This window comes from Python bivittatus, unplaced genomic scaffold, assembly GCF_059951505.1.
Source record: "Python bivittatus isolate LINGU-HERP-01145 unplaced genomic scaffold, Pbiv_v1 ctg000480_np1212, whole genome shotgun sequence".
Taxonomy (NCBI): domain Eukaryota; kingdom Metazoa; phylum Chordata; class Lepidosauria; order Squamata; family Pythonidae; genus Python; species Python bivittatus.
Genome location: NW_028277075.1, coordinates 77,073,546 through 77,098,155, shown reverse-complemented (window position 1 = coordinate 77,098,155; position 24,610 = coordinate 77,073,546). Strand labels below are relative to the sequence as shown.

The 24,610-nt window shown below is 39.2% G+C and overlaps 1 protein-coding gene across 14 annotated transcripts in view; it reads right to left on the bottom strand.

Annotated features, from left to right (window-relative positions):
- The window catches only part of TNS1 (tensin 1), a 325,093-nt gene that overhangs the window by 142,108 nt on the left and 158,375 nt on the right, over nt 1-24,610 (bottom strand). The window lies entirely within an intron of this gene.

The following is a 24,610-nucleotide window of genomic DNA, read 5'->3' as shown; positions in this document are numbered from 1 at the left end:
CAAGGAAGGGTGGGAAAAGGGGAAGGCAAGGCCAGGAAGATTAGGTTCTGGAAGGGTTGCCTTACAGATCAACACTGCAAAAGAACACTGCATTTTGAAAATAGTGACGATGACGGAGTTGGAATTCTGCATCAATGCTATGCGTGAAGCCAGGCGCAGCACCTAATAAGACAAGTCAGGGCTATGCAAGACCCCACTCCCAGACTGCTGCTAGACCATCCACCCCCAACAGAAGATGTAAGAATAGCTGTAAACTCTGCAACTTTTCCCTTTTATTTGAATGTTCTCTTACAAACTGACGAGAAAACAAAATGATCTGCCTCTCTCTCCTATGAATAAAGGCAAGTGGCTACCCTCAGAAGCCATCTACTTTACAATTTTTTCAAACTTTTGCTTGGAGACATGCTAGGCCAATATACAGAGACATTCCTAGCATCATTCCTGAAAGCATTTAAAAATGACTGGAGCTTCCACTGAGTGTCATTACTCATCTATGCTTCACATTAAACTGAAAAAGCAAAAACAAACAGACAGACAAGTGACATGACCATTTCTTCAAATTGCAAACAGCTCACATGCCAACCATTTCAACTTTTGCCTACCTTTCTGGATCTTCAGGAGGGTTTTCCCATATGATTCAGCTTGGTTACATGAGTAGATCAGCCCCCCCCCATCCACATGTATTTACACACACTCTCTTTTCACACGCGCACACAGAGAGAGAGAGAGAGACAGACCTTCCTGAATCAAAATTGCACTTAAAATTCAAAAAACGTATTTCAAAATTCTGTTTTCCAAACATTTATGAGATATCCAAAGTAGGACATAACATTGTGCATAAGTACAAACATGCAAGTTAATGTTTCTGTCGGTGCAAGTTCTGTACTGCCAAATGGCGTACAGATGGAAATGGTTTATACCAAGTAAATTTTTCATGTATCCATCTATGTTATAAGCTGTCCTTTCTTGAAGTTGCATGTGTGTGTCTGTGCATATGTACACAAATTCCAAACACAGATGCCCAAATCCCATTAAAAGCAATGGATATTATATGTGCAGCTTGAATACATGAATTGCACTTATCTCAGTGGGACGCTGGCAGGCATTCATGTGAATTGCTTCCTTAGCCCCTTAGATCATTTTTATGGGAACTACCAAACAATTGTTGATTTATTTTCATAAATGTGTGGACTGATTCAGTTCACAGAGAGAAACTCTATGTGATAGAAATAGGAATATGATTCAAAAGAAGAAGATTAGGATATTAATGCAGCCTATAAGGGTGGCATAATGGGCCAAAATTAGATGGATCCTTGTATCTCCTTCTATGGTACTATTTTCCATACTTCTAGTTTACTCCTAAACTAAGCTGTCCTAGCACTGCAGAAAGCTACCATTCCAGACTCAACCTACAATATAGCAAATGCAAAAATGAGTCACTTCATATTGTAGAAAGTCTTGTGCACAGAACTTTAATTTCTTTTATGGGAACCCACTCATTGTCTATGAATAATTTCTTCTTTCTCTGTGCAGTTTTTCTATCCTGTCCATAATGAATAGATCTGCTTATCATAAGTGAATACCTTGAAATGCTAGCGAAGTGGTTTAGCAAGAGAAAGAACATAGTTGATTTCATCTGGTTTTCAAACTTATCGAACGGTGTTTGGACAGCTCAACTACCTTATGATTATAAAGTCCTTCTTACAGCAAAAATACTCTATATCCAACATTCTTCTCAGCCATACTGCTTCCTTTGCTGGAAACAGCTTCCTCTTAGCTCAGCTCATCTGAACTATTTCCTTCTCTTTTTAAAACTCCCTGTTTTAACAAAAAGATTGATTCATCCTATATTCCCGTTACTTGCTGCCATCTGATTCTTGCCTGTTCTCTTATGTATACTGTATATTCTTTCCATTTATGTAGGTTGTAAGCTTTTTTGAGCAAGCACTGTACTACTTCTGTGCAATATTGCCAGTATTATGTAAGCATTCAATCATAGAAGCAACATTTCCATTAATTTGGCAGCCTCCAGATGTATTGGGAATCTAAATCCCAAATTTCAGCTGGCTGGAAAATTTTGGGAGTGGCAATCCCAATATACCTAGAGATTTCATAAAGGCTTAATTAAATATTTCCACTTTGGCTAATGCCATCAACTAAATACCAACAAATCTGATCTTACGGCAAATTTTGTGGAATCCTACTGGTTAGAATGAATGTTTCAAGATTTAACCAAAGCAGCAGCAAAAGCAATTAAGTCAATTAAAGAAGGAGAGCAGCCTTGAACAATGAGAAACTGAGCTATGAGCACATTATGTTCATGATGGTTTGGGAACAATACTGGGTAGGTGAGAAACATTTTCTGTGGCCAATTCCCTCTCTCTGCTTCAGGAACTCCTCTGGTTTGAGCATATTGGAAGACCTCCCAGTGCCCTGATGTCACAATAAATGACCCAAAACTTACCTCTGATGCAAATAAAGTTCTTTCTTTTCTTTTCTTTTTTTCCTCACCAGATTGTCTTAAACATTCCACCAGTGTGCTACATCACGGAAAGTATAGGCCAGTGTTCCTCAACCTTGGCAACTTTAAGAAGTGTGAACTTCAACTCTCAGAATTCCCCAGCCAGCTTTGTTGGCTGGGAATTCTGGGAGTTGAAGTCCATACCTCTTAAAGTTGCTAAGGCTGAGAAACATTGGTATAGGCAGTTGGTGAGTAGAAAAAGAGCTGAGTTCATTCAGGTACAAGTAGTTATTTAGTATGAAGCTTCCTCAAGTCTTTCCTAAACTCTCTCTGCTTCAAAATGTAATGACAAGCCATCAGTTGCTTCACTGCAATCATTATCCTCAGCACTTTAATTTCTCCTATTCTGCCTCTTGACTGTAAAATGAACTTCCCTTTCTTCTCTCCCTCCTACCTACTGGAAACTTTAGCCATGCTTCCTTATTAGATTTATATTGCACCTTTTTTCCAGGCACTCAAGACAATATAACTAGCATTCCTGTTCCCATTTTTCTCCTACAACAAGCCTGTAAGTAGACTGGGTAGAAACTGGCCTTAAGTCACTCAGGGCACTTCCATTGCTGACAAGAGATTTGAACCTATTAGGAACAGTCTTCCTGGGTCTGGTCCAATACGTTGACCGCAACATCACAGGGGCTTTTTTTAGCCCTGATCAAATTTTACTACCATTTCCATTTCTGATTGTAGCAATTCATCCAATAACAGCTTGGCTTATGAATAGTGAGTCACACTAGACAAAAGGTAAAATATGAATGAAACATGTTTTCATTTTGATGGGAGCAATGGGGGGGGGGATGCAATTAGGACTGGAGTTTTGGTGTCCTCCAAGATCCTTTAATCTTTCCCTTCTATATCACAATCCCAAAGAAAATCTAATGCTATTCTCTGAAGCTTCTGTTTCATCTAACAAACAAACTGTGACTGACATCTGTCACCCAGTTTGAGAATCAGTGCTTTAGCCTCGAACATGTGTAACAATTGCAACAAAAGCAAATTGAGTTTGCATAATCGGAATGATACCTTTGTGCAATCCATGAGAAAAGAAGTCAGGGAAAGAATGGGAGTTACATATTTCTGTTTATATTTTCTACAGGTCTAATATGTCCTTGCAAATGACATAAAAAAATGCCCCAGGTGTCACGCAGTGGTCAGTCCTCTAATCCAATGAATTTCCTCTGGCACTGCTTGCTTTCCCAAGAAAACAGAAGGAAATATGGTTATTTATGCACAATACATTTCCTCCCATTTTGGAATTGCTAAGAAATGCTGAAAAGCCAACGCTGCAGTAAGGAAAGAGGTATTCAGTGAGTCTGCCTCCCCCTCCCTCCAAAAAAATCCCCATGTAATTAATAAAGTGACTTTTTATCTTCAAAATCCTAGAAGCCTGGATCCCCTCAATTCTAGACTGGCTTCTTCTGTTTTCTCCCTGACTGAAAAATTCAAAGTGTGGCTTAGCTGCACAATGTAACCATGCTGGTCTGATATACTGTACATGTAAAAGTGAATGCTGAGATATACAAGTGTAAAATATATTGAAATCTCTAATAATCTGAGAAAACAAAAAGGCTAAATAGAAGAAAACATAAACTTATTATTTAATGTGTTTATAACTACATGTTAGGTACAAGCTGATCAAATTCCTCAAGCACCTCCGAGCTGTGAGATTTTTTTCCCACATTTTAAATACATTTTTTCCCTTTGGATTGTATATATAATGCCCCTGCTATTGACTCCAGAAAACCATCACTTTTTATTACGCATTTCTAACCACTTGGGCAATTGTATAGAAAAGCAAATGGCTTTCAGTGTAGAAGATGCCTGTTCCTACTTTAGATCAAAATAGCCTGCCTGCCTGCCTATAATCAAGTATTTCACGGCATTAACTGTAATGTGGGAAACCCAGCAAAAAACTAAAATGAAGAAACCAAATGCTAAATAGTAGAGGAAGTTGAACCTTACATGCAGCTCCTATGCAGTCCCTATGCAAACCAAACATTAATTCCACTTTTCGTTAATTTGGTGGTCTCCAGACATGTTGGACTACAGTTCCTAAAATGCTCTGCCAGCTATATTTCTAGCTGAGGTTTATAAGAGACACTTTTGGAGAGTACGGTTAAGAGCCGCCGATTGCTTCATTCACAATGACTGGTTTTGCAGTCTCCAAAGTCCTGTCTCCTTGCAGCAGAATGGGACAGACTGTCTCCTCAGCAAGGTGGTTATTTTTCAGTACAGCTGCTCTCTCTTAAGTTTTTAAGAAAGTATTAACCAAAGTCCAAACATCCCAGACTCCATGATATGGAATGAGTATAAAAACATGCCAGCCACTGATTCAGCTCAGCGCATCTGATTTAAGCACTTTTTATTACACTGTCCCAAAGTATCACATTTACTGCAACTGTGTCTTAGCCGTACTGGAATCATGCAGTTCATTCAATTCATCAACCATGGACCTGGGGAAAAATGCACATCCAACATTAAATGGACATTGGAAAATGAATTTAGTGTTAGAATTCTTTTCCTTGATTTATTTTTGCAGCCCTTGGAATCAATCAGAGCTAGGCTGAAAGAGCAAGAGACTTGTTCAAGACCATACAGTGAAATTTTGAGCTGAGCAGGTATTTCTATCACTCAACCAGCAATGGTACCTTTAACAGCCCATTCATTTTCTCACTGGCAACATTCAACTATGGGCAGGCCAAAAGAAAGGCATAAGCTGTTTGTTAAATTTGTTCCAACAGAAGATGATATCAGTAGCTCAGGGCTGAACTGTGGAGTTCTTGGTGTTTTCTGAGCTTGACTGTTTGCTTGTAGACGTTTCATTACCCAGCTAGGTAACACCATCAGTTACATTTCTTAAAATAAAGTTATCTCAGCCAGTGTGTAGATGGAAAATTCCTGAAAGCTTCTTACAAGAAAATTCAAATATATGTGCAATAATCAATGTTTTCCTCCAAACGATGTGTGTTTTCAGAGAAAAGGAGAACCCAAACTGTCCCAAAGTCAACAATCCATCAGATTTGGTTTATGCTTTATTTCACAGATTATAAAAAATAGTTTAAGTATGTGAGGGGGAAAATCTGTTTATATCTCTTCTATTTAAATGGGACTCAAAGCAACAGTGACTGGTATTTATGGCCTAAACATATGTGAAGAATTTCAAACTCTATTCCATTACATATTCTAGATCTCATAAATTGACTCCTATTTTCTTATTACAGGAACACAAATCAGTTCATTTTTTACTGTTGAATTTACTGCTCTAATTTCATTGGATTACCCCAAATTCTAATGAAGAGTGCAAGAATTGGCTTTCTATCATGAATAATTTCATTTAAAATATTTCCTCTTTGCCATTAGAAAAGCGATCCAAGTGATTTCATTTTCCCTTATAAGAAAAATGAACTAATTTCTTGTGCATTTTTTTGTCTTTTTTTTTATAACTTGTCCTGTCCTATATACCTTTTCTGAGATGAGGCAAGCAGAAATGAATACAAAATTCAAGATCCAGCAACACTATAGTTTTACATAAATGATACTGGGAGTTCTATTCCAAATAAACCCTAACATGAAATTTGTGTTTTTTCATAACGACTAGCCATGGAGTTGATCTTTTCACTCTAGTATCAGACCCCAAGATTACTTGCCCAAGATATTCCTTTACACACGTGGTGCATCATTCTACCCTTACGTACAGAGTTTGGAGAGATCTCTATGAATTGTGTCACACTCCGCTTGGATTTTCATCATCATAAGTAAGATGCTAATATTTGCAAATAGGCCTGCCTTACTGCTCACCCCTAACAGTGGAATGTCTATGAATAGATCAGAATACTAACAGTGTCAATACAGACCCATTTTGACACTGCAACTATAAAATGTCAGATTGGACTCACACCTCTTGAGACTTTCAAAGAACTTCAGTGTTGGTGAGGTATCTGTTGGCAGGCCTCCATACACTATTAACCTTTGGGATACTAAGAAAATGTTTCCGTAGCTCTATATTAACAATATTCAGCTATGCTTTTTCCACTTTTGTTTCTCCTGCAGAAGTGGAGCCTGAAATTATTATGGATAGATGATCAGTCTAAAAGGGAGAATTATCTTTCTGATATCAGGGTTGAGACTGGAGAAACTATACATCCCACTCTGGAATAGGGTACTGCCCTAAAGTGTCATGTTCTGGAAGAAAGCATGGAGTCTCATTGAAGTAGAATGCTAGGTTAAAACAATCAGATTCTGGGTATACACCTATAGTAAGTCCTAGCCTCACACGGAATGTGGACATCAGTTTAAAGCAAATCTTGCTATTATGAATGGAGTAATAGTTTCAGAATAAAGGTGATTTGAAAAGAGGAGTTCTGCAAGATAGAAAATCCAGTTAACACTGAACTTTGGGGTCTACCACTCCCAAAATGAAAAGAAGTAGCTTCACAATCTCCTTTGCCTTATATCTTCATTCTTTCATGTTACATAAATACACTATTCAGGCAAAAATTTTGAATATTTGCAAACTCAAAGTTCTCCAACTTCACTGACTTCCCCAGACATCCCCAGTTCTTTGATCCACGATCTGTTTTCATACTGGCTATACAGTAATACTTCCATCATCAGTTTGCCAGTATCTCTCATTCTGAATTCTTTGCAGAAGCCCAATAATCTACCTCCTTGTCATGTTCATTACACACGAAGTACTTTCTATCAGCCTTGGGCAATCTTTTGTTTATAATAACATGGGTACCGGATTTTTTTTTTCATTAATTTTTCTTTCCATGCATGGATGATTTTCTCAACTGTTTTCTTCCTTGAATGTGAGCTGCATCTTCCATTACAATCCTGAGCCTTCAAATGCTCAAATCTTTGAGTAGATACTGTATTCCCATTCCGAGATCAAATAAATCCAATTATATAACATATCTGTTTTGAAACTATAAATCTATTAATGACAGATTGACTGACATTAAATATTGTTACATTGTCAATGTAACTTTGAAAAATGGGATATCTTAAGAAAGAAAAAAAATACCCTGGAACCAAGAAGACCTATAGTCCAAGCATACACACCTAAGATGCTTCCAAATTGGTAGCTCCTAACACTATCAGGCAAAATATCTTGTAGGGCTGGTCTACCTTTGGCTAGTTTACTCCCTACCCCTCAATGGTATTTTTAGTAGAAAAAAAGTTGGCAGCAGCAGTGGGAAGATACAGGAAGGTATCAAAAGGAAGACCATGACATCTGGAATCCTCCACTATTTCTGTAAATTTGGCAAGGCAAAGGCAAAATTAAAGGCTCATATAATAGCACCCTTCTGGAATGTCTTGTACTTTATGCTTTTGTTACTGAGGGCCTAAAATCTGCTTTCTGAACAGGGCCACACTTCCCACCCACCCCATGTTCTGGACACGGGGAGCTGACGTAGTTTGGCCTGAGTCAGAGAATGAGTCAGTGACTTGGGATCTATAGAGATTTCCCCTCCGCCCTCTTAGAAACACCACACCCCAGACAATATGCTTGCTGAATTATTAAAACAAGATGCTAGACTCCTAATTTATCCAGCTTAATGTTATCAGATATCAGCAGCAGCCATTTCAAGGTACAATGGAGACAATTTTACAAGATACACGGACAGGTGAAAAGTGTCATCTTCTATTTGAACCCAGCTTCTCTAACCAGTTTATCTCAATAAGTACTGGGTCAACTCTCCTAAATCCCAGTTTTGATGCATTTGTCTAGAAAATATGGAGGTGGATTCCTTAACTGTTACCTACGATCAATAATGGATTTGATGAGAATAAACAAATTAAAATTAAAATCCAGAGAAGATCAAACTTCATTGCTTAATAGGAAACCAGATTGGACAATTGGGAGTCAGTCTTTCTTAATGACATTACCCTGGTAATGAGCAGGCACCCAATCTGGGAGTGCTTTTTGAGCCTAGCTGTCTGGAGATCTCGAGATCGTAACAAGCCAAGGAATACATGTGCACAAGGGCACATGCCGCAATTGTTCCTAAACTACTCAGATTTGGCAATGGTCTCCCCTGGTTGCAGCACAGACTGCTGCAATGCGCTCTGCATAAGAGCATCTGGATATTTCAACTGGTGCAAAATACAGCAGTTTGGCTGCTAAGCAGGGCAAAATAATACAAACGTATTATTTCTGTACAGAAAGATGTGCACTTTTTGCCAATATCTAGGCATAATTCAAGCTCCTGACTTTAGCCTTGAACCCCTAAGCAGTTTAAGACTTGATTATTTGAGGAGACTACCTATTTTACTAAAAACACTGTCTAGACCAATATTTCTCAGCCTTGGCAGCTTTAAGATGTGTGGACTTCAACTCCCAGGATTCCCCAGCCAGCCAGCTGGGGAATCCTGGAAATTAAAGTCCACACATCTCAAAGTTGCCAAGGTTGAGAAACCCTGGTCTAGATACTACAGTTATTAGGAGAGACCTTCCTAAAGATGTTTCTGAGGTCTTCTCACCTGGCTATTGGTAAGATAACAATGTCCCAGGACCAATTCAGTGCCACGCAAAATGTCCACACAACTAATTGTCAGGCCCTCTGGCTGCTGCCTGAACTAAAAATGATTCTTTTCCAAGCATGATTCTCCAAGAGTTTTCTTTAGTGAGATCAGTTATAGATGAATGGGACAGGGTTGCAAGAATTCCAATAGCTGAACTATTTTCTACTTAGAGCCAATATTTCCCTGCCTACATTAAAGCACAGACATTTTTATTTTCTTTCTAATAGTCTTCCTTTCTGGCAAGGAGGCAGGTCTTTCTACTGATAACAGAGAAAGTTGCACCTGACTGTTTCACATACTGGTCTCCTGAATCTTTTAATAGTTTTATTAAAAGATTTTACATATATAATAAGAAGTACATTCAAAGAAAAAGATATAATAAATGTGAAAGAGAAAAGGAAAGGAAAGGGAAAAAAGAGACAAAGAAAAAAGGAGATAGAAAAAAGAAAGAGAAAAGAAAAGAGCAGAAAACATGAAGAAAAATTATGAAATGGCTTCCGATCTTCCTCTCAGCAGTTATACGTACAATTTTAATCAAGCCTCTCTCTCTAAGATTACATTATAATTCCCTTCTTTCTATAACCTATTCTTTCTAATCATCAAAACCATAAGTTACAAAATCATTTTCTTTTTTTACATAAAAGCATGTGGCTATTGCCTGAATCTTTACCCATCTAGGAACACACTATTATATTAATTTCCAAAAGTTGATGGAAGATTTTGTAGTTGTCACACAGATAGATACTGTATTTTTATGGAGCACTCACCCATAGGCATTTCACCCCACTCTCTCCACCTTCTCTCTTAGGCCGGTTAGCTACTTGTGATTTTAACTATTATTTATGTATTTTAACCAGATTTTAATTATTATATGTTATTTTGGTGCAGGCCTTGAGCAGCCCACAGATAGGAAGGAAGAATATAATTTGAAACAGAAAAGAAAGTTTGCTTTCTCTGTACCTTCTTCCCTTCAGAACCAAAAATGCAAGCATTTCTACTGACCTCATGACCACTTACTTCTCACCTAATGCATCATTAGTTTATGTGACTAAATTTGCCAGACAATTCTGACACCCTTCTTTTGCTGGTAGCTAGGCACTGTTCAAATTCAGATTCAATTTGATCCAGATGTGAATTCTACAAACTAAGGTGTTTTTTTTTTCCTGTTTGAAAATCTGAAACAGGAATATATGCGTACTGAGGACAGAGAAGGGGCTCATTTGAATGTATGCTTACATACATGGTGTCATATGAAAACTGTTTAATGCAGTGGTGACAACCATCTGGCCCTAAGCAAAGTGTCTTGCTGGCTGTTGGGATTTTTTCTTTGCATTTTTTGGGGGGAGGGGGAGAGGCTATTACACAGCAGGGCTAATACAGCACATAGCCACATGGTTGAACTATTTGCATGCCTAAGTGCAAGATAAAGAATCGTGAGTGCAGGCACAAGGCCATGATGACAGCAGATAGGAATCTCAGGGTCCATAAGAAGATCATGTACACAACCATCACTTTCTGTACACTGTGATAAGCACGCAGTCTTGTGCCCAGTACTGATAGAAGGGGGATGACTTGATTGGCATGTTTATACAAAGAGATAAGGGGAATTGTGTCTATTATTATTAGCTAAGAGGTAGGCTATACTGACAAGCCCACACAATTTATCTTAGTTTGGAACCGCTGGTTTCATTAGCAAATATGAAAAAGGAAGGTTTTGGTTCCTTTCCATTAAACAACAATATTTTCCTATAAAAAGAAAAAAATGGGAAGACATATGTCATAAATACTTATCCAGGTTGGCCCAATATAGTGCAATTCAACTTTCATCCCCAACCACAGTGAATAGAGAAGCAATAAAATAGCTGAATATAAATGACCAGTGAGTAGAATTAGCATTATAGAACCATGTTATTTAGCACTGCTAAAAAAAAATAAAAATAAAAATTCTTGTAACTGCTGCAGTTTAAAATTGTGTTTAATTTCACTTCCAATTAACTGTGGAAAAACTATATGTTAACAGCACTAGCAGGCTCTAATGTGAAAGTAATCAGAATTGTTGCAAAGAATGGTGAGCTGTCAGGATATCTTGTTCCCTGGAAATTCTCCAGCTCAACAATGGTAGATGAATTTCTCTGAAAAAGATAGCATATCCACCATTTCTAACTCTCTGCTATGCAAGGTTTTACAGATCTTGAAAAACCAACAGGAAACTTTGGGAGTCAAGTCACTGTAGAAAGTGTTGCTTGCACTTGGAAAAATGTCCTTTGTACGCAATGGGACTGTTTCCTTGTTATATGTACAAACATATAAAATAACAGGAACCAAGGCTGATGTTTTCACCTCGTGTCCCTCACAGTCAGGAAGCTACTGTGAGAATCTAAACCTAGCTGGAGAGAAAAGTACAAGAGCCGCATCAGCAATTACTAACTCCCCCCACCTCCAAACAGTACAACAAACAGCCACGGGCAAGGACTAGACCCAAAACTGTCTGAAGAACCACATAAAGCTCCATCTATCTTCTTCTGCCCTCCAAGGCTATACAGCAATGATTTAAGTGGAGAAAGGAAGCCTTCCTAAGAAAAGCAAAGTCACAATTACGTACATTCAGCATGACTCCATAGGTGCTGTGCAGCTCAAAGTGTGCATTCCAACCCTGAATTCTATTCCCTAGGAATCTCAGCCTACATTATGATTCCCAAAAAAGGCAAATTTCTGGCTTTTATAATATCTGAGAAAAAGTCTGAAAATATGCAAGGGTGTCTGCTAGAGGTTACGAAATCAAAAGGGAGCCAGAATTCCAGCGATAAAGGTTGGGATGCCTCTTCTTGGCAGACACGGCCCTATTCTTCATCCTGATTTCTAACCCTTTCCTGAAATCCTCCACCTTCAGGTTATGCTCCACTTGAACCCATTTCAAATCTTCCTTTAATAATTCATTTGTCACACGCATCTTGATGAACTATTCCAGCAACAACCACAGCTAAATAACTTACAGTGACAACTAATTGCCATATCTATTAATTAATGCAGAAAATGCCTCCCCTTGCCCCCAACTTCCTTCATCTACACATAGGAATTTACACATAAATCTCTGTCCTAGGGAAATATCTGAAATCCTTTCATATCCCAGCAGCACCATCCCCACCAGCAGTTCAACAAGTCCATTAGCAAATCAGCACTTAATTAAAAGAGCTTTTATGTTACTAATACCCTTCATCAGTAAACTGAACAATACTCTACTACAAGGGTACATTGCCATAGTTCATAAAGTGCTGCCTGTTTATATTTTGAAATGATTAATCCACTGCATTTCTTTGTGTGTCTTATTAGAGAACAAAGAAATAAAACAGACCCAGCCATGCCACTAGAATCTCCCATTATACACTGGCCTGATCTATGATCTCTCTGACTTTCATTTCAAAGTTTTTAATTCCTATCAAGCAGTAACTTGGCCTGCTGTGGAATCGTAACTCTTTTTGGATAGATATACTTTCACTTATTTTACTCAGGATGACTGATAAAACATTACTAGCACTTCAAAAGCTATCATCTGAACTTGAGTCATGCCATTACAAATGGCATCAGGAAGTTGCATGCATTTACAGCTTGCTGTTTATTCCAGATTAAGATGTGAAGAGTTTACAAGTAAAAAAAAAAGAGAGCATATGTTTTATTTTTTCTTCTCATGTTATTATTTCAGTTAAGCTGCCAACATCCATTATTTAGGCCACTCTTCTGGGATCAAGCATCAGGCAAGGATCTTTCTGGTTCACATAAACTCTGCTTAGCTCCCGATTCTAGCTTAATGGAAGCTCTCCTCAAAAGTTACTGATATCCTGACTCCTGCAAGGCAAAAACAAAGCAAGGCTGCTTTTTCAAGACCAAATATGATGAACTGAAGAAGATCTGTGACTGGACCTCTTGTCTCCCTAAATGTGAACAGAAAACATTAACTAGGTGATACTGTTCAAGATCCAGGAGCTAAGTGAATGATGATGTAACCTCCAAAGAGGATCTGCTCAGCCCAAGTTTTCTGCCTCCTTCAGAAAAGCAATGGAAACAGTAAGCTTCAGATCTGAAGGAGCAATTGCTGTCAGAACCATGCTTTGCTTTCTGACCTTTTAAAACAACATGATTGCTATACATCTTGCCCAGCGAATAGAAAAACTGAATGCTTCCTTTAAAAAACCCTCCCATTTGTTGTGCTCTCCTAAGCCAGACACCAGCAAGTGGCTGCTCCCTACCAATCGTTGTTTGCATAAGAGGAGGCATTTCATTCGCTGCCAGGACCTTCGGCTTTCTGCTGTTGGCTCCCAGGCCTAAAAAGGCAAAGTTTTCCAAGTACCTCCTTGGTACTCACACAGGGTGACGCTGAAAATTGGCTTGGACCCATCCATTCCGAAGTCTGCAGAAGATCCCCTGACCTGAAACCTGCTGCTTTGCCTAACTGTTTACCAAAATCTACTCCTTGCAGAGATCTGCCTTGAAAACAGCCTATGCTTAGACCGACGTAGCAACTGATCTAGAGGAAACCATATTTATGGTAAAGAGCTGCTAAAGAATGCCAGGCTAGTGGTCCACCCGGTCTACTAGTATCGTATCTGCTCACATCAGATTTGGAACAAAGCAAAAGCAGAAGCAGATTATGAAATAATACAGACCATCAGTAATCCATTCGTGTCTCTTTCTAAATAACAACAATGCATTAAAAATATATGAAGAACTCTACTGAGGCCATATGATCGTATGTTTGGTGGGATTACTATTGCTTTAGAAATATATGCATGTAACACACTTCCATTCAGGATGAAGCCTATTGCTTAATTAATAAACTGACTGACATTTATACACTTGTAGATGTAAAAGCTGACCTATCCGTAAAACAAGAGGCAGTTCACATAAATATTTTCATGGGAGGTAGAAATGAAATCTTCCCTTATAGATGTATTTCCTGTTCTTCAAGTCAATTTCCCAGGTTGCAGCAATGACACTCCCACCAAGATTCACCAAATTTTTAAGAGGCAACTCTAGCAATATTTTAAATGACAATATTGTGCCAACATACATTGTGTTCATCTTTATTTTGTGAAAAATTGCCTCCTCTAATTGCTGAATAGCAAACTCATAAAAAACAATGAATATGTATATGCAGCCTTTCTGCAGCCCAACAGCTAGATCCCATCCTTTGACAAGCTCTCATTCTCATATATGTTGTGCATGTCTCAGGGAAGTTTTCAGTATTGTTCCCAAGAGTCCAGTTTAATTAGCCCAAGTCCTACTGCAGTTAGGAAAAGGAAACAGAAGCTGATGTATTAATTAAATTGCAATTAATTTATGAAAGATTATCTATTCTGTCTTATTTCTGTTACCCTTGTGCTATACTACATCCCTAAAAATTTCTAATCCTTTGAATAGTTCTCTAGATGAACATTCAAGGCATCCCATTTCTGATCTCCAGACCAATAGCCAAACAATACAAGCTTTTCATGTTCAGCCCACACAACACAAGCTTTAGGGAGTTTTCTCCCAACACTGTCATCCAGTTACCCATCCATCCTCTTCCTTACACAGACAGCTACCCACCCATCCTCTTTCTTGTAGACAGAAAATTATTTCCATTTAATGTCAAGCGGAAGTGAGAATGTTTTTTTTAAAAAGCATGTTTGTAAATAACCATTTGCCTGTTCCAGGAATTATCTCAAGGTGACTAGGCTGAGAATCTTCGACTCCCATTGATCCCCATGTTCATTTTAGGCCATTAATGACTCACATGGACATGTGTCAGAAAGAGTCCTAGCAAACATTTCAGCAGGCTAGCAACTTCTGTGGGCTTCTTTTCAAGATTGCTCAAATGTTATGGAATGTTCACTGCCCATTTCAACATCTACAGATCACAACCCTGTATATTCTCTAGAGGCTTAGAAAGTTAATTCCCATTTATACCAGTTTTTGAAGAGTTTCAAAACTCAGTATATGTTAGGAAAGTAGTTTGATACCCCATTTACAAATCCCCCAAAAGCTATTTTTATCACCAGCCAGATTCTAAAGAAATGTTAACAGTGCAGGTACAGGATCATTTATATCTTAGCAACCAGTACATGTTATGAAAAATAGGTGATATTTACAAAGAGAAAGCTATGCAAACTTTTGACATGTAGAATGGATCTGAAAATTCACAAGTAATGTTTCAACACACTCACCCCAAACACCTGTGAGTTTTAACTTTTGGAAGAAAGGCTGAAAGAGATGACAAAGGCACTGTAGAGTTTTAGCCTACTTAATATGCTAATTAAATTCTGTTTGCTCCAGCTCTCCCAACTAGGCGGATCCAGAGTTTGTTATGTCTGTCTTTCCAGATAAATGATTTACCAGGTCTGACTTATCTCAAGCAGTAACTACCAGGTGACATCTGAAAGAGGCAAGAAGGGGGATGGGAAAAGTCATAGTTTCAAACACTTGCCTTACCTGATGACTTCACTTTCCAAGCTGAACCTTATTTCCCAAGCAGAAGCAACGACCCCCAGCAATCAACATGCTGAGATATTGTATGAGGTTAGGAAATCAGAGTCAGTCCTTCACTTATTCCAGGTCAGTATGCAGCCTCAGGGAATCCTACTTATATCTTCAACAAAGAAGGCTTTACTTTTCCTTCCTTCCTTCCTTCCTTCCTTCCTTCCTTCCTTCCTTCCTTCCTTCCTTCCTTCCTTCCTTCACTCACTCACTCACTCACATGCACTCAAAGTGAAATCCCAGACTGAGAAAAAGAGCTGAGTAAAAGGCCAGTGCAACATCTCCTCCACCAGCAACATGCGTTTTCCCATTCTTTGTATTGTATGTAATTGACCTTACAAAATAGTTCCAACCATGTTCTGTATATCTTCCTACTTTCCACATTCTTATTCAGTTGGTACAGGCCAATAGAAGTTCATACAACAATAACTATTTTTAGAGGAATCAAGATCCATTATATAAATAAAGCTAATTTTCCAGAATCCAGCATCCTTATCCCAATAAAACATACAAATTAATTTCAACATCTGTTGTTCTCAATGTACCTTCACACAATATAGCCTTGGTTTAACCCCTTAATTTCTGATGTCCAACCAAACCTTCTCCCTTACTTTTCCTATATTGTCTTCTAAAGTTCAGAAGATTTGGATTGTCAACTTCTTGGATTAGCTACTTGGGTCCCCCCCCCCCGCCTTCTTTTAATGGGTAAGTGGGGGGTGATAGCATTGTATAAATAAAAACAGCACCAATTTGTGGTTTTTCAGTATTCTTTGAAACTTTCAGCTTCTTGTGCTTTTGTTATATTAGGAATCCTTAAGTGAACTATCTTTTATTTTCTTCTGAAAATGTGTATAGCTTTTGGGCAAACTGAAACTCCTCTGTGCTAGCATATAACAAATAAACATGTCCATCCTATAATGAAAAATTAAATTGCATCAGTGTGTCCTTTTTGGCAGTACAAGAAACTATGCCAAAGACCACATCCAAGTCAGCTTTCTGATGATGCCAGGTTCAGCAACTTAGCTGGAGCATATTCCTATTTTCTTGTTTCCTCCCTTCTAGCCTGCAAAGAGTTTTGGATCTATAAACCCTACTGGAAATTCAGGCAAGGGATCATGTCCAATCCACTCCAATCCTGCCCAATAATTTGACACAGACTTGCCAATACACTCAGTAGTGCCAGCCAGTGTGCTTTTTAGCCATCCAGTTCCCACCCTGGTTGTGTAATAAAATAAACAGCACAACCCTATGTAATGGGCCATACAGATGGAATATGCGCATTCTCCCCTGAGCATTGCAATGCATTTTTCCCATCTCACAAACTTAACACAGCACACAACTCCAAGTGAGAGATTCACACGCTTAACTATAAGCTGTCACAGAGGACAGTGCCCACAGCAGCAGCAACTGCACCAAGACAACTTTTTATGGAAAAAAGGACCAAAGAAAGAAGATGCAAGCCACTAGAGTCATTCAACCCATGAACTTCCTACCAGCCAGAAAAAGAGTGACAACATTTCTAGAAGCCTTTGTGTGGTGACTCTAATATGGAGAATGTCTTGTTTCACATGTGAGAACCGTCACAAAATTGAAAAACCCAGTCATGGTTCAGCCTGCAAATCAGAACAGTTTGGAGTTAGTATGAACAAGATGGATCACTTCTATTTGCCCTCCCTGGTAATTGAACCTCAGAAACAATCTGTTATTTATTTAGCATAAAGCGTGAACTGAAAATGTTGGCTTTTTTGCCTTATAACAAACCAGAGTTGGAAGGTATAGTTTGTTCTCAGCTTCCAACTCTGGCTGGATAGTACGTGCTTGCATGTTAGCCACTCCCAGTGGCAGAAGAGACAAACAGAAGGAAAAAATAAACAATATAAACCACGTTGATGCTTGTTCATGATAAGTCCAGTTTCTTAAGAATTCTGTATTACTGCAATGTTTGCACATCACAATATTGACTAGGATGCTAGATTTTATTGAAGAGACCTGTGACAGGATGAGATGGCCCGACTGAGACAGGGTTATAAAGCTTGAGGGGTGGAATGCCTACCTGTCAAAACTATGCAAAGTGTCACATAGGCACCTTCCTGCCTAATTAAGACACCTGAGAGTACTCACTCTGTCTTTTAGTGAAAGTATATAAAAGGGCAGCTCTCTTACACAATGGAGGAGGTTGCTGGCTGTTATTGGTTACTGCATGTACTATTGAAGACACCCAGCTGACAAATGTAAACAGCTTCAAATACTTGGGAAGTGTCATCTTGAGCAATGGGTCTGTGGACAAAGAAATTGACTCCAGGATCAGCAAGGCCAACAAGGCACTGGGGCAGTTGGTTACTAGAGTGCTCAATCAACATACCATCCATATCTCCACAAAGCTGAAAGTCTACAGAGCTGTGGTTATCCCTTCTCTCCTATTTGGATGTGAGTCCTGGACTCTGTACTGAAGGCACATCGAACAACTGGAGAAATTTCACATGCACACTCTCTACTCCATCCTCAACATTCATTGGCAGGACCGTGTCTCCAACTGTGAGGTCTTGGATCACACTGAGTCTACCAGCACTGAGTCCCTCATTATCAGAGCCCAGTTGCAGTGGGACATGTCATCAGAATGGATGACTACCGTATGCCTCACCAGTTGCTCTATAGTTGTAGTAACTGTGGGTGTTATTCTGTGATGCCACTCATGGTTTTCTATCAGTTTTTGGCAGTGCCAGTCTTCAAAGCCAGTGGAGTCTTCATAGCATAGGGCTGGACTCTGGGAAGAGACCTCGAGGTTGACCACACAAGTCCTACAAAGATGCTGTGAAAGAAACCCTACACCACTGTGACATCCAGCCAAGGGAACTAGAAGCTGCGGCTGCCAACAGCACCCGCTGGCAAGCCCTATGCAAGAAGCCTCCACTGGCTTTGAAGAGAGGCGCCACCAAAAACTGATAGAAAGCCATGAGTGGCGTCACAGAATAACACCCACAGTTACTACAACAATGGACTTCCAGAGGCCCCCATTGTGTTAGACTCTGTGCTTCCAGACTGGATCTGCAGAGCCACCTCTCTGTCCACAGATGAACTACACAACATGTCTTCTTCAAACCCAAAGGAATACCATATATTTCTGCTATGTGGACTGGAGCTGCTGTGTGAATCCAAGCATAGCTGGAGAAAGAATATGCAGCTGAGGGCTAGGCAGGAGCAAGCAGGACCAGAAAGAAAGATCTGCAAGGCAGACTGGCTGATACAAAAGATTTTTTCTGTCTTTCCTCTCCAGGCTAAAAATAAGCCCAAGAAATGAAAGTACTGAAGCTTTTAACAGAGTGAGCATATCAAAGTATTAGGAAGAAGCACTTTGGATCTCACACAAACCTAGGACCTCTCTGCTATTTATTAAAAAACACCCTGATTGACTGATTGACTTATTTATTTTACTAGGCTTATATGCCATTCCAATCATGAGTAGCTTACAGACCTCCAAAATAATAATAAGATTAAATACTAAAACACAACAATGTAACCTTCCAAGCACTGAGGAACAGCCATAGGTATATATGCACAATCATTCTCCATGACAGACAAAAACAACCCTTCATACCCAAAAGATTCACTGAAACAGCCAAGTTTTGATGGCTTTACAAAAAATTAACAGAATCTGGGCCTATCTAATATCAGGGAGAATATTTTTCCAAAGAAGGGAGAGAAGGTCTGACCCTGGGATTCCTGTGACTGACATTTCATAAGGATAGGGACCTGGAAGGAATCTTCTCTTCCAGATCTCAAAGGATGGGTAGAGAAGGCTATCTCATAGATGTTCTGGTCCTGAACCATGAAGGGCTTTCAAGGTGACAACTGGCATCTTGAAACAAACTGGTAACCAACACCCGCTACTTGAGCAAAACAACTGGTACCCATAACTGTTTGAGCCACTCCATTCTGAACTAGTTGCAATTCTCAGTGGTCTTCAAGGGAAGCCCCATATAGAGCAAACTGAGTAATTCAAACAGGAGACTAAGGTATAAACTACAGTGAGCAAAACTTCCCAATCCAGAAAAGGCTATAAATGGTGCACAAGATGGCTCTCTGCAAAGGCCCTCCTAACCACAACTGCCATGTGCTCTTCAAACGTGAGCTGTGAATCCAGGACAACCCTGCATTTATGAACCAGTTCTGCATGGAGAAGCATAACCCCATCCAGAGCCAAAGGTGAAATAGCTGTCAGCCCCACTAGGTAGATCAGACCAGGAAATCACTGCACAGGAAAGCAAAAATCACTTTTATTGAGATTGGCTATAATAACAGAATCTTTCAAGTCTGTGCTGTACCCCCTCCTCCTTCTTATAGTTCAGTAGGTTAGGGAGGTGTCTGCTGAGCTGCTTCCAGATCTATCCTGTTCTGCACTTATGAAATGCTTCATCCTCTTTTGCCTCGTAATGGTTCCAATTTATCTCCATCAAGGTCATCTTCCTTATTCTCTACAATATCTCTGGAATCAAATGGCTTCTGCACCCAAACCCACTCTGCTTGGTTAGGATTCAGTCTAAGCCTGTTCATTCCTATCTAGATACTTATAGCCCTTAGTCATTGGGACAGAACCTAAACTATATATTTTGTTTGTCCTGGAGTCAAGATACACAACCAAGTATCACCTGCCTGATCATCATGGAGAAAATATATCTATGTGGTCACTAGAAGTCAAAAATGTCTTGTTGGCACATAATCAGTCAATCACCTGCATATTGAAAATACCTAACTCCAGGCTAGATGATGACCTCTCCAAGTAGTTTCATGTAGATGTTAAATGAGAGGAGGGAAAATGTTGTCCCCTGCAGGACCCCACAACAGAGGCCCCAGATCTTGATCTCTTACCCTCCCCCCCCCACTACCACCAATTGGAACCACCAGCCTGGAAGGAGGAAAACCACTACAGAAGAGCATCCCTACTCCAGCTCCTCAGTCAGTCCAGAAGGATACCACAATAAATGGTATTGAAAGTCACTGGGAGATCAAGCAGAACTTGGAAGGTTTCACTTCTCCTATCCTGGATCAGCCACAAGTGCAGGTTCTGTTCCATACCCAGTCCTGAACCCTGTCTGAAAAAGGTCCATATAATCCATTTTCTCAGGAGTTCTCTGCAGCTGTAACCCTACCACCTTTTCAACAACCTTCCCCATAATGGAAGATTGGACACCAACCAGTAGTTGTCTAAAATATCAAGCTTCCACATGAGCCAGAAAAAAAGTTGTAGATACTTTAAGAACTGTATTAACTTTAACAAGTGGACCCCTGAAATCAGACACATTTTTTTTCTTCAGACGCACACAGAAATCTGAAAAAAGTCTGGCTTTCATAAGTAGCAAAGAGACGTTGCACTTCCACAAGATCTAACGCTCTCTTTCCAAACCATTTTTGAAATCTGCATAAACTATGATACTGTACATGTCTGCAAGAGGAAAGTGCATACATCCAAGTTACAATGTGAAATAGGCAAAGAACAGGAGGACACTGGGTAAATATGGAAAACATAATTTTTAAAAAAACGCTATATCCTTTCTAAAATATTTGACACTTCCCAGGTCAAATAAGGATGTGCAAAGAGAATCCACCTAGGTACACTTGGGAGTAAAACTCCAATCTAGAGCAATCTGAGGATATTTGATCTGAGCTAAGATACTGCAAGAACCAGCAAGCTTGGGAAAGAAGCTTTGTCTCAGAGGCAAATACCATTAGTCTCTCTCAAACATGTTTCAGTTTCAATCTCCCTACAGAAGACTGCTACACCACCATACCTAATGGAAAGGGAACTGAAGGGAATGAAAAGTACATTAAAAAGGCAGAGTTAATTTTCTTCCCATATTTTAAGAAGAAATAAGGGGGGAAGTGGTTAGGGTTAGGCTCAAGAAAGAATGATAGAAATATAAAATCATGATTTTTCAAGACATGAATGGTAAAAAGAACTTAAATTTGAGTTAGTTTGTACTTTGTACAGAGGTGCATTTAGGCTTTGTGCTATGCTCGGAAGAGTTAGTACAGAGACCTTTAACATGATGTGTGCTTAGGAAACCATAAAGCATCGGTGTCCCTGAATAAATTATAACAGAAGCAGACTGCAAAGCCCTCATCTGTGTGTGCCAATCCTCATTAACTGTTCAGTTTACTAGATTCTTGCCTGATCATTCTAGTGTCTGATATCTCTTCCCTACCACCATTCCAATTATTGGCCCATTTCAACCGTTACCTATTCTTGTCTCAGAACAGATATAGAATATCACTATTAATACTGAACAATATCAGTATCAATACTGAGCAGGCATCATGCAGACACCAGGGGCTGGAGTAAATAGTAGGACAGGCAAAGAAGATATCAAAGTTCAACTTAAGCAAGCACAGCATAAAAACACTTCCCAAGCAGGCGGGAAAAAAACTTGGAACGGAACTTCGGAAAGAGTTTCAGCAACCCCAGGAAGTCTCATTAATGCTACACCCTTCCACAAAACAATGCACCAACCGCCCTGTTTTAATTGCCAAAGCAGATTTGTTTAAAATAAGTGTAGCTCTTGGCTAAATATTTGGACCACTTGCTGCAGCTTGCCCTTTTTCAGCCCACTTTAGGAACCTGGGAAAAGCCCACATTACACTAAAGCTTCTAAAAGTTAAGCATCACTTCACTCCTTGCTGTATACTACCACCTTTTAGGCAAAACTTAAAAATAAGCCTTTACTAGTTACAGAACCTTATAAAGTTGAGCACACCATGATCTGCTCAGATACATGAGCCTTGATTAAAATCAAAATCAAATCAGGGCCAGGACCATAATACCACTGAACTCAATTTCCTCCATCAAACAGAAGAAAGCTACGGTAGCTCCAGACAAACCAAGTCCCTACTTGCAATTTGGTACAAATGTGACTTAAACTCCATCCATCAATATGCAAGGCTCTTTCAAGAGAACTTTAGCATGCATTTTTGCTGTCATTTCAGTGAAACTTTATTCTCTCTAAAGTTCCTTCATTGCCGTAATTAGGATTATAGTTCCTAGGCCAAAGTTGGATAATCTTGTTCAGATGTGTTTGCATGATGACTCTCAAAATCTACTACTTTTGACTCTGCTGCTGGAATACTTAAAAACATCTGAAGGGCATTAGGTTGCCTACACCTGGATCTAAGGTTCAGAGTGAACCTACAAAAGCAAGTCTCTCCAAATCCTAGTCTGTATTAGCAATACTCAGTGCAGGGTGTTTCATCTGAACGAAATGATTCTCCTCAAGACTGAAAGTGAAGGATTCTTCTCTGAAAACTCATTTGTTCTGCAACGTGGCCAGAACTCCTGCATAAAATGTTCAGTCGTTACACATTCTTTTTCTTTTTAGCATCCACTGTGCATATTCTGCCTGAAGCTTGTGGATTTCTGCAACCTCCGGACAATCATTAACAGCTTCTAACGGTGGCCTCTATTTTGTTTTTCTGAAGACTGATGCATTTCCAGGCTTGCAAGAACTGTTGAAACCTAAATACATCTGAACTGAAGTTCTATCCTAAAGTGCAAAACCAAGCCAGATGTTTTATTGCATTCTTCTGGCTCTTAAGGAGTGGCATATACTTCAAGAAATAGAATCAGAGCATCTAAACTCAAGAAGGATTTTTGCCATGCTGTGGAACTAAAAACTCTTCCGTTTCATGCTCTGAGTGGCTCCAGAATTCTTGAACTTGCAATATCAACTACCCCCAACGGCAGCCAAAATAGAAGAAAGAGGAATTCTATCCAGGGACACCTCAATCTGAAGAGTGGGCAACATTATTCTCTATCTACCCAGGTCAGAATTATACTCGGAATGAGTTTATTGCTCTAATTAGTAGATAAGTAGGTATTGCTCTAATTAGCAAATAAGTTTAACAAGTTGGATACAAACATATATTGAATAGTGGCTGTCTGCAGCTTGGTTAATGAAATGATTGTAATAAAATCTGAAGCAAGATATATAACCTGTTATTTCAGTACCTAGCTGATATGAATGTGAATAATTAACACACTCTGTACATTTTGCAGATCTATATGTGGAGCTATTTCAAAACGCAACAGGTAACTTCAGCTTGTTACAACTGCTACAAAAAAACCCTACCAATTATCTGAGTCACACTGATCCTGCCACCAACATTTCCTAATTATGCATGCTACTTTAACACACCAATCTTGGAGAAAATGAACAATCCTAAGAATGTTTGCAACTCAATTTTTAGTAAAACATAAACAAGCTCCGTGAGTAATGTGTATTCATGTTTCCATGTTGTAGAATTATGGTCAATCAAAATTTAACTTTGCTCTACATGTTTGGTCTAATTTTAATCACTCTGGAAAAAATCAGAACTCCTAGCAACAAAGAAGAATATTACTCTGAATTCTGTCTCTGGTACTTTCTTCTTATTGCTTGCTGCCAAGCCTCACATATCCTTGCAAACAATCTGCCTCCATTCTTTGTCTTCAGCTAATAAACAAACATGTAGAGGAGTAGGTAGAGCTTAAGTGAAGATGCTCATCTTCAGCTCCTGATTCTTCCTCTTCACCTTCTTATTGCAGCAATTGCTAAAATTGAAATTACCCAGTCCTGGCATTCCTTTATTCCAAATAATGGTTATGCTATGAGTTGAGGGCGCCAGATAATCATTTCTAAATGCCAAGGAAGAGATATGCTGCTCAAGCAGAAAGTTACACAAATGCACATCATTGAAAATAGATTAGGGAAGAAAAACAGAGGAACAGAACATGATCTTTCAACTAAACTGTTCCTCCCATGGGGCATCACTATTTTCTCAACCATTCAACAGGCAGAATCAGCTTAGTAGTACTGACTCTTCCCCAACACACAAACACCAATGCCAATTTAAACTAACCTCCCCAATCCAAACTTTCTCTAGAAGTTTACTACTTCCTTAGAATGTCCCATTACCTTCAGAACCTTTCATCATTTCACAAAGCATTTTACCACCCTAGAAATTCAGTTTTTTTAAGGCCAGGACACAAGAAACTCAAACAGGTACATATCATCTCTTCATAAGCAA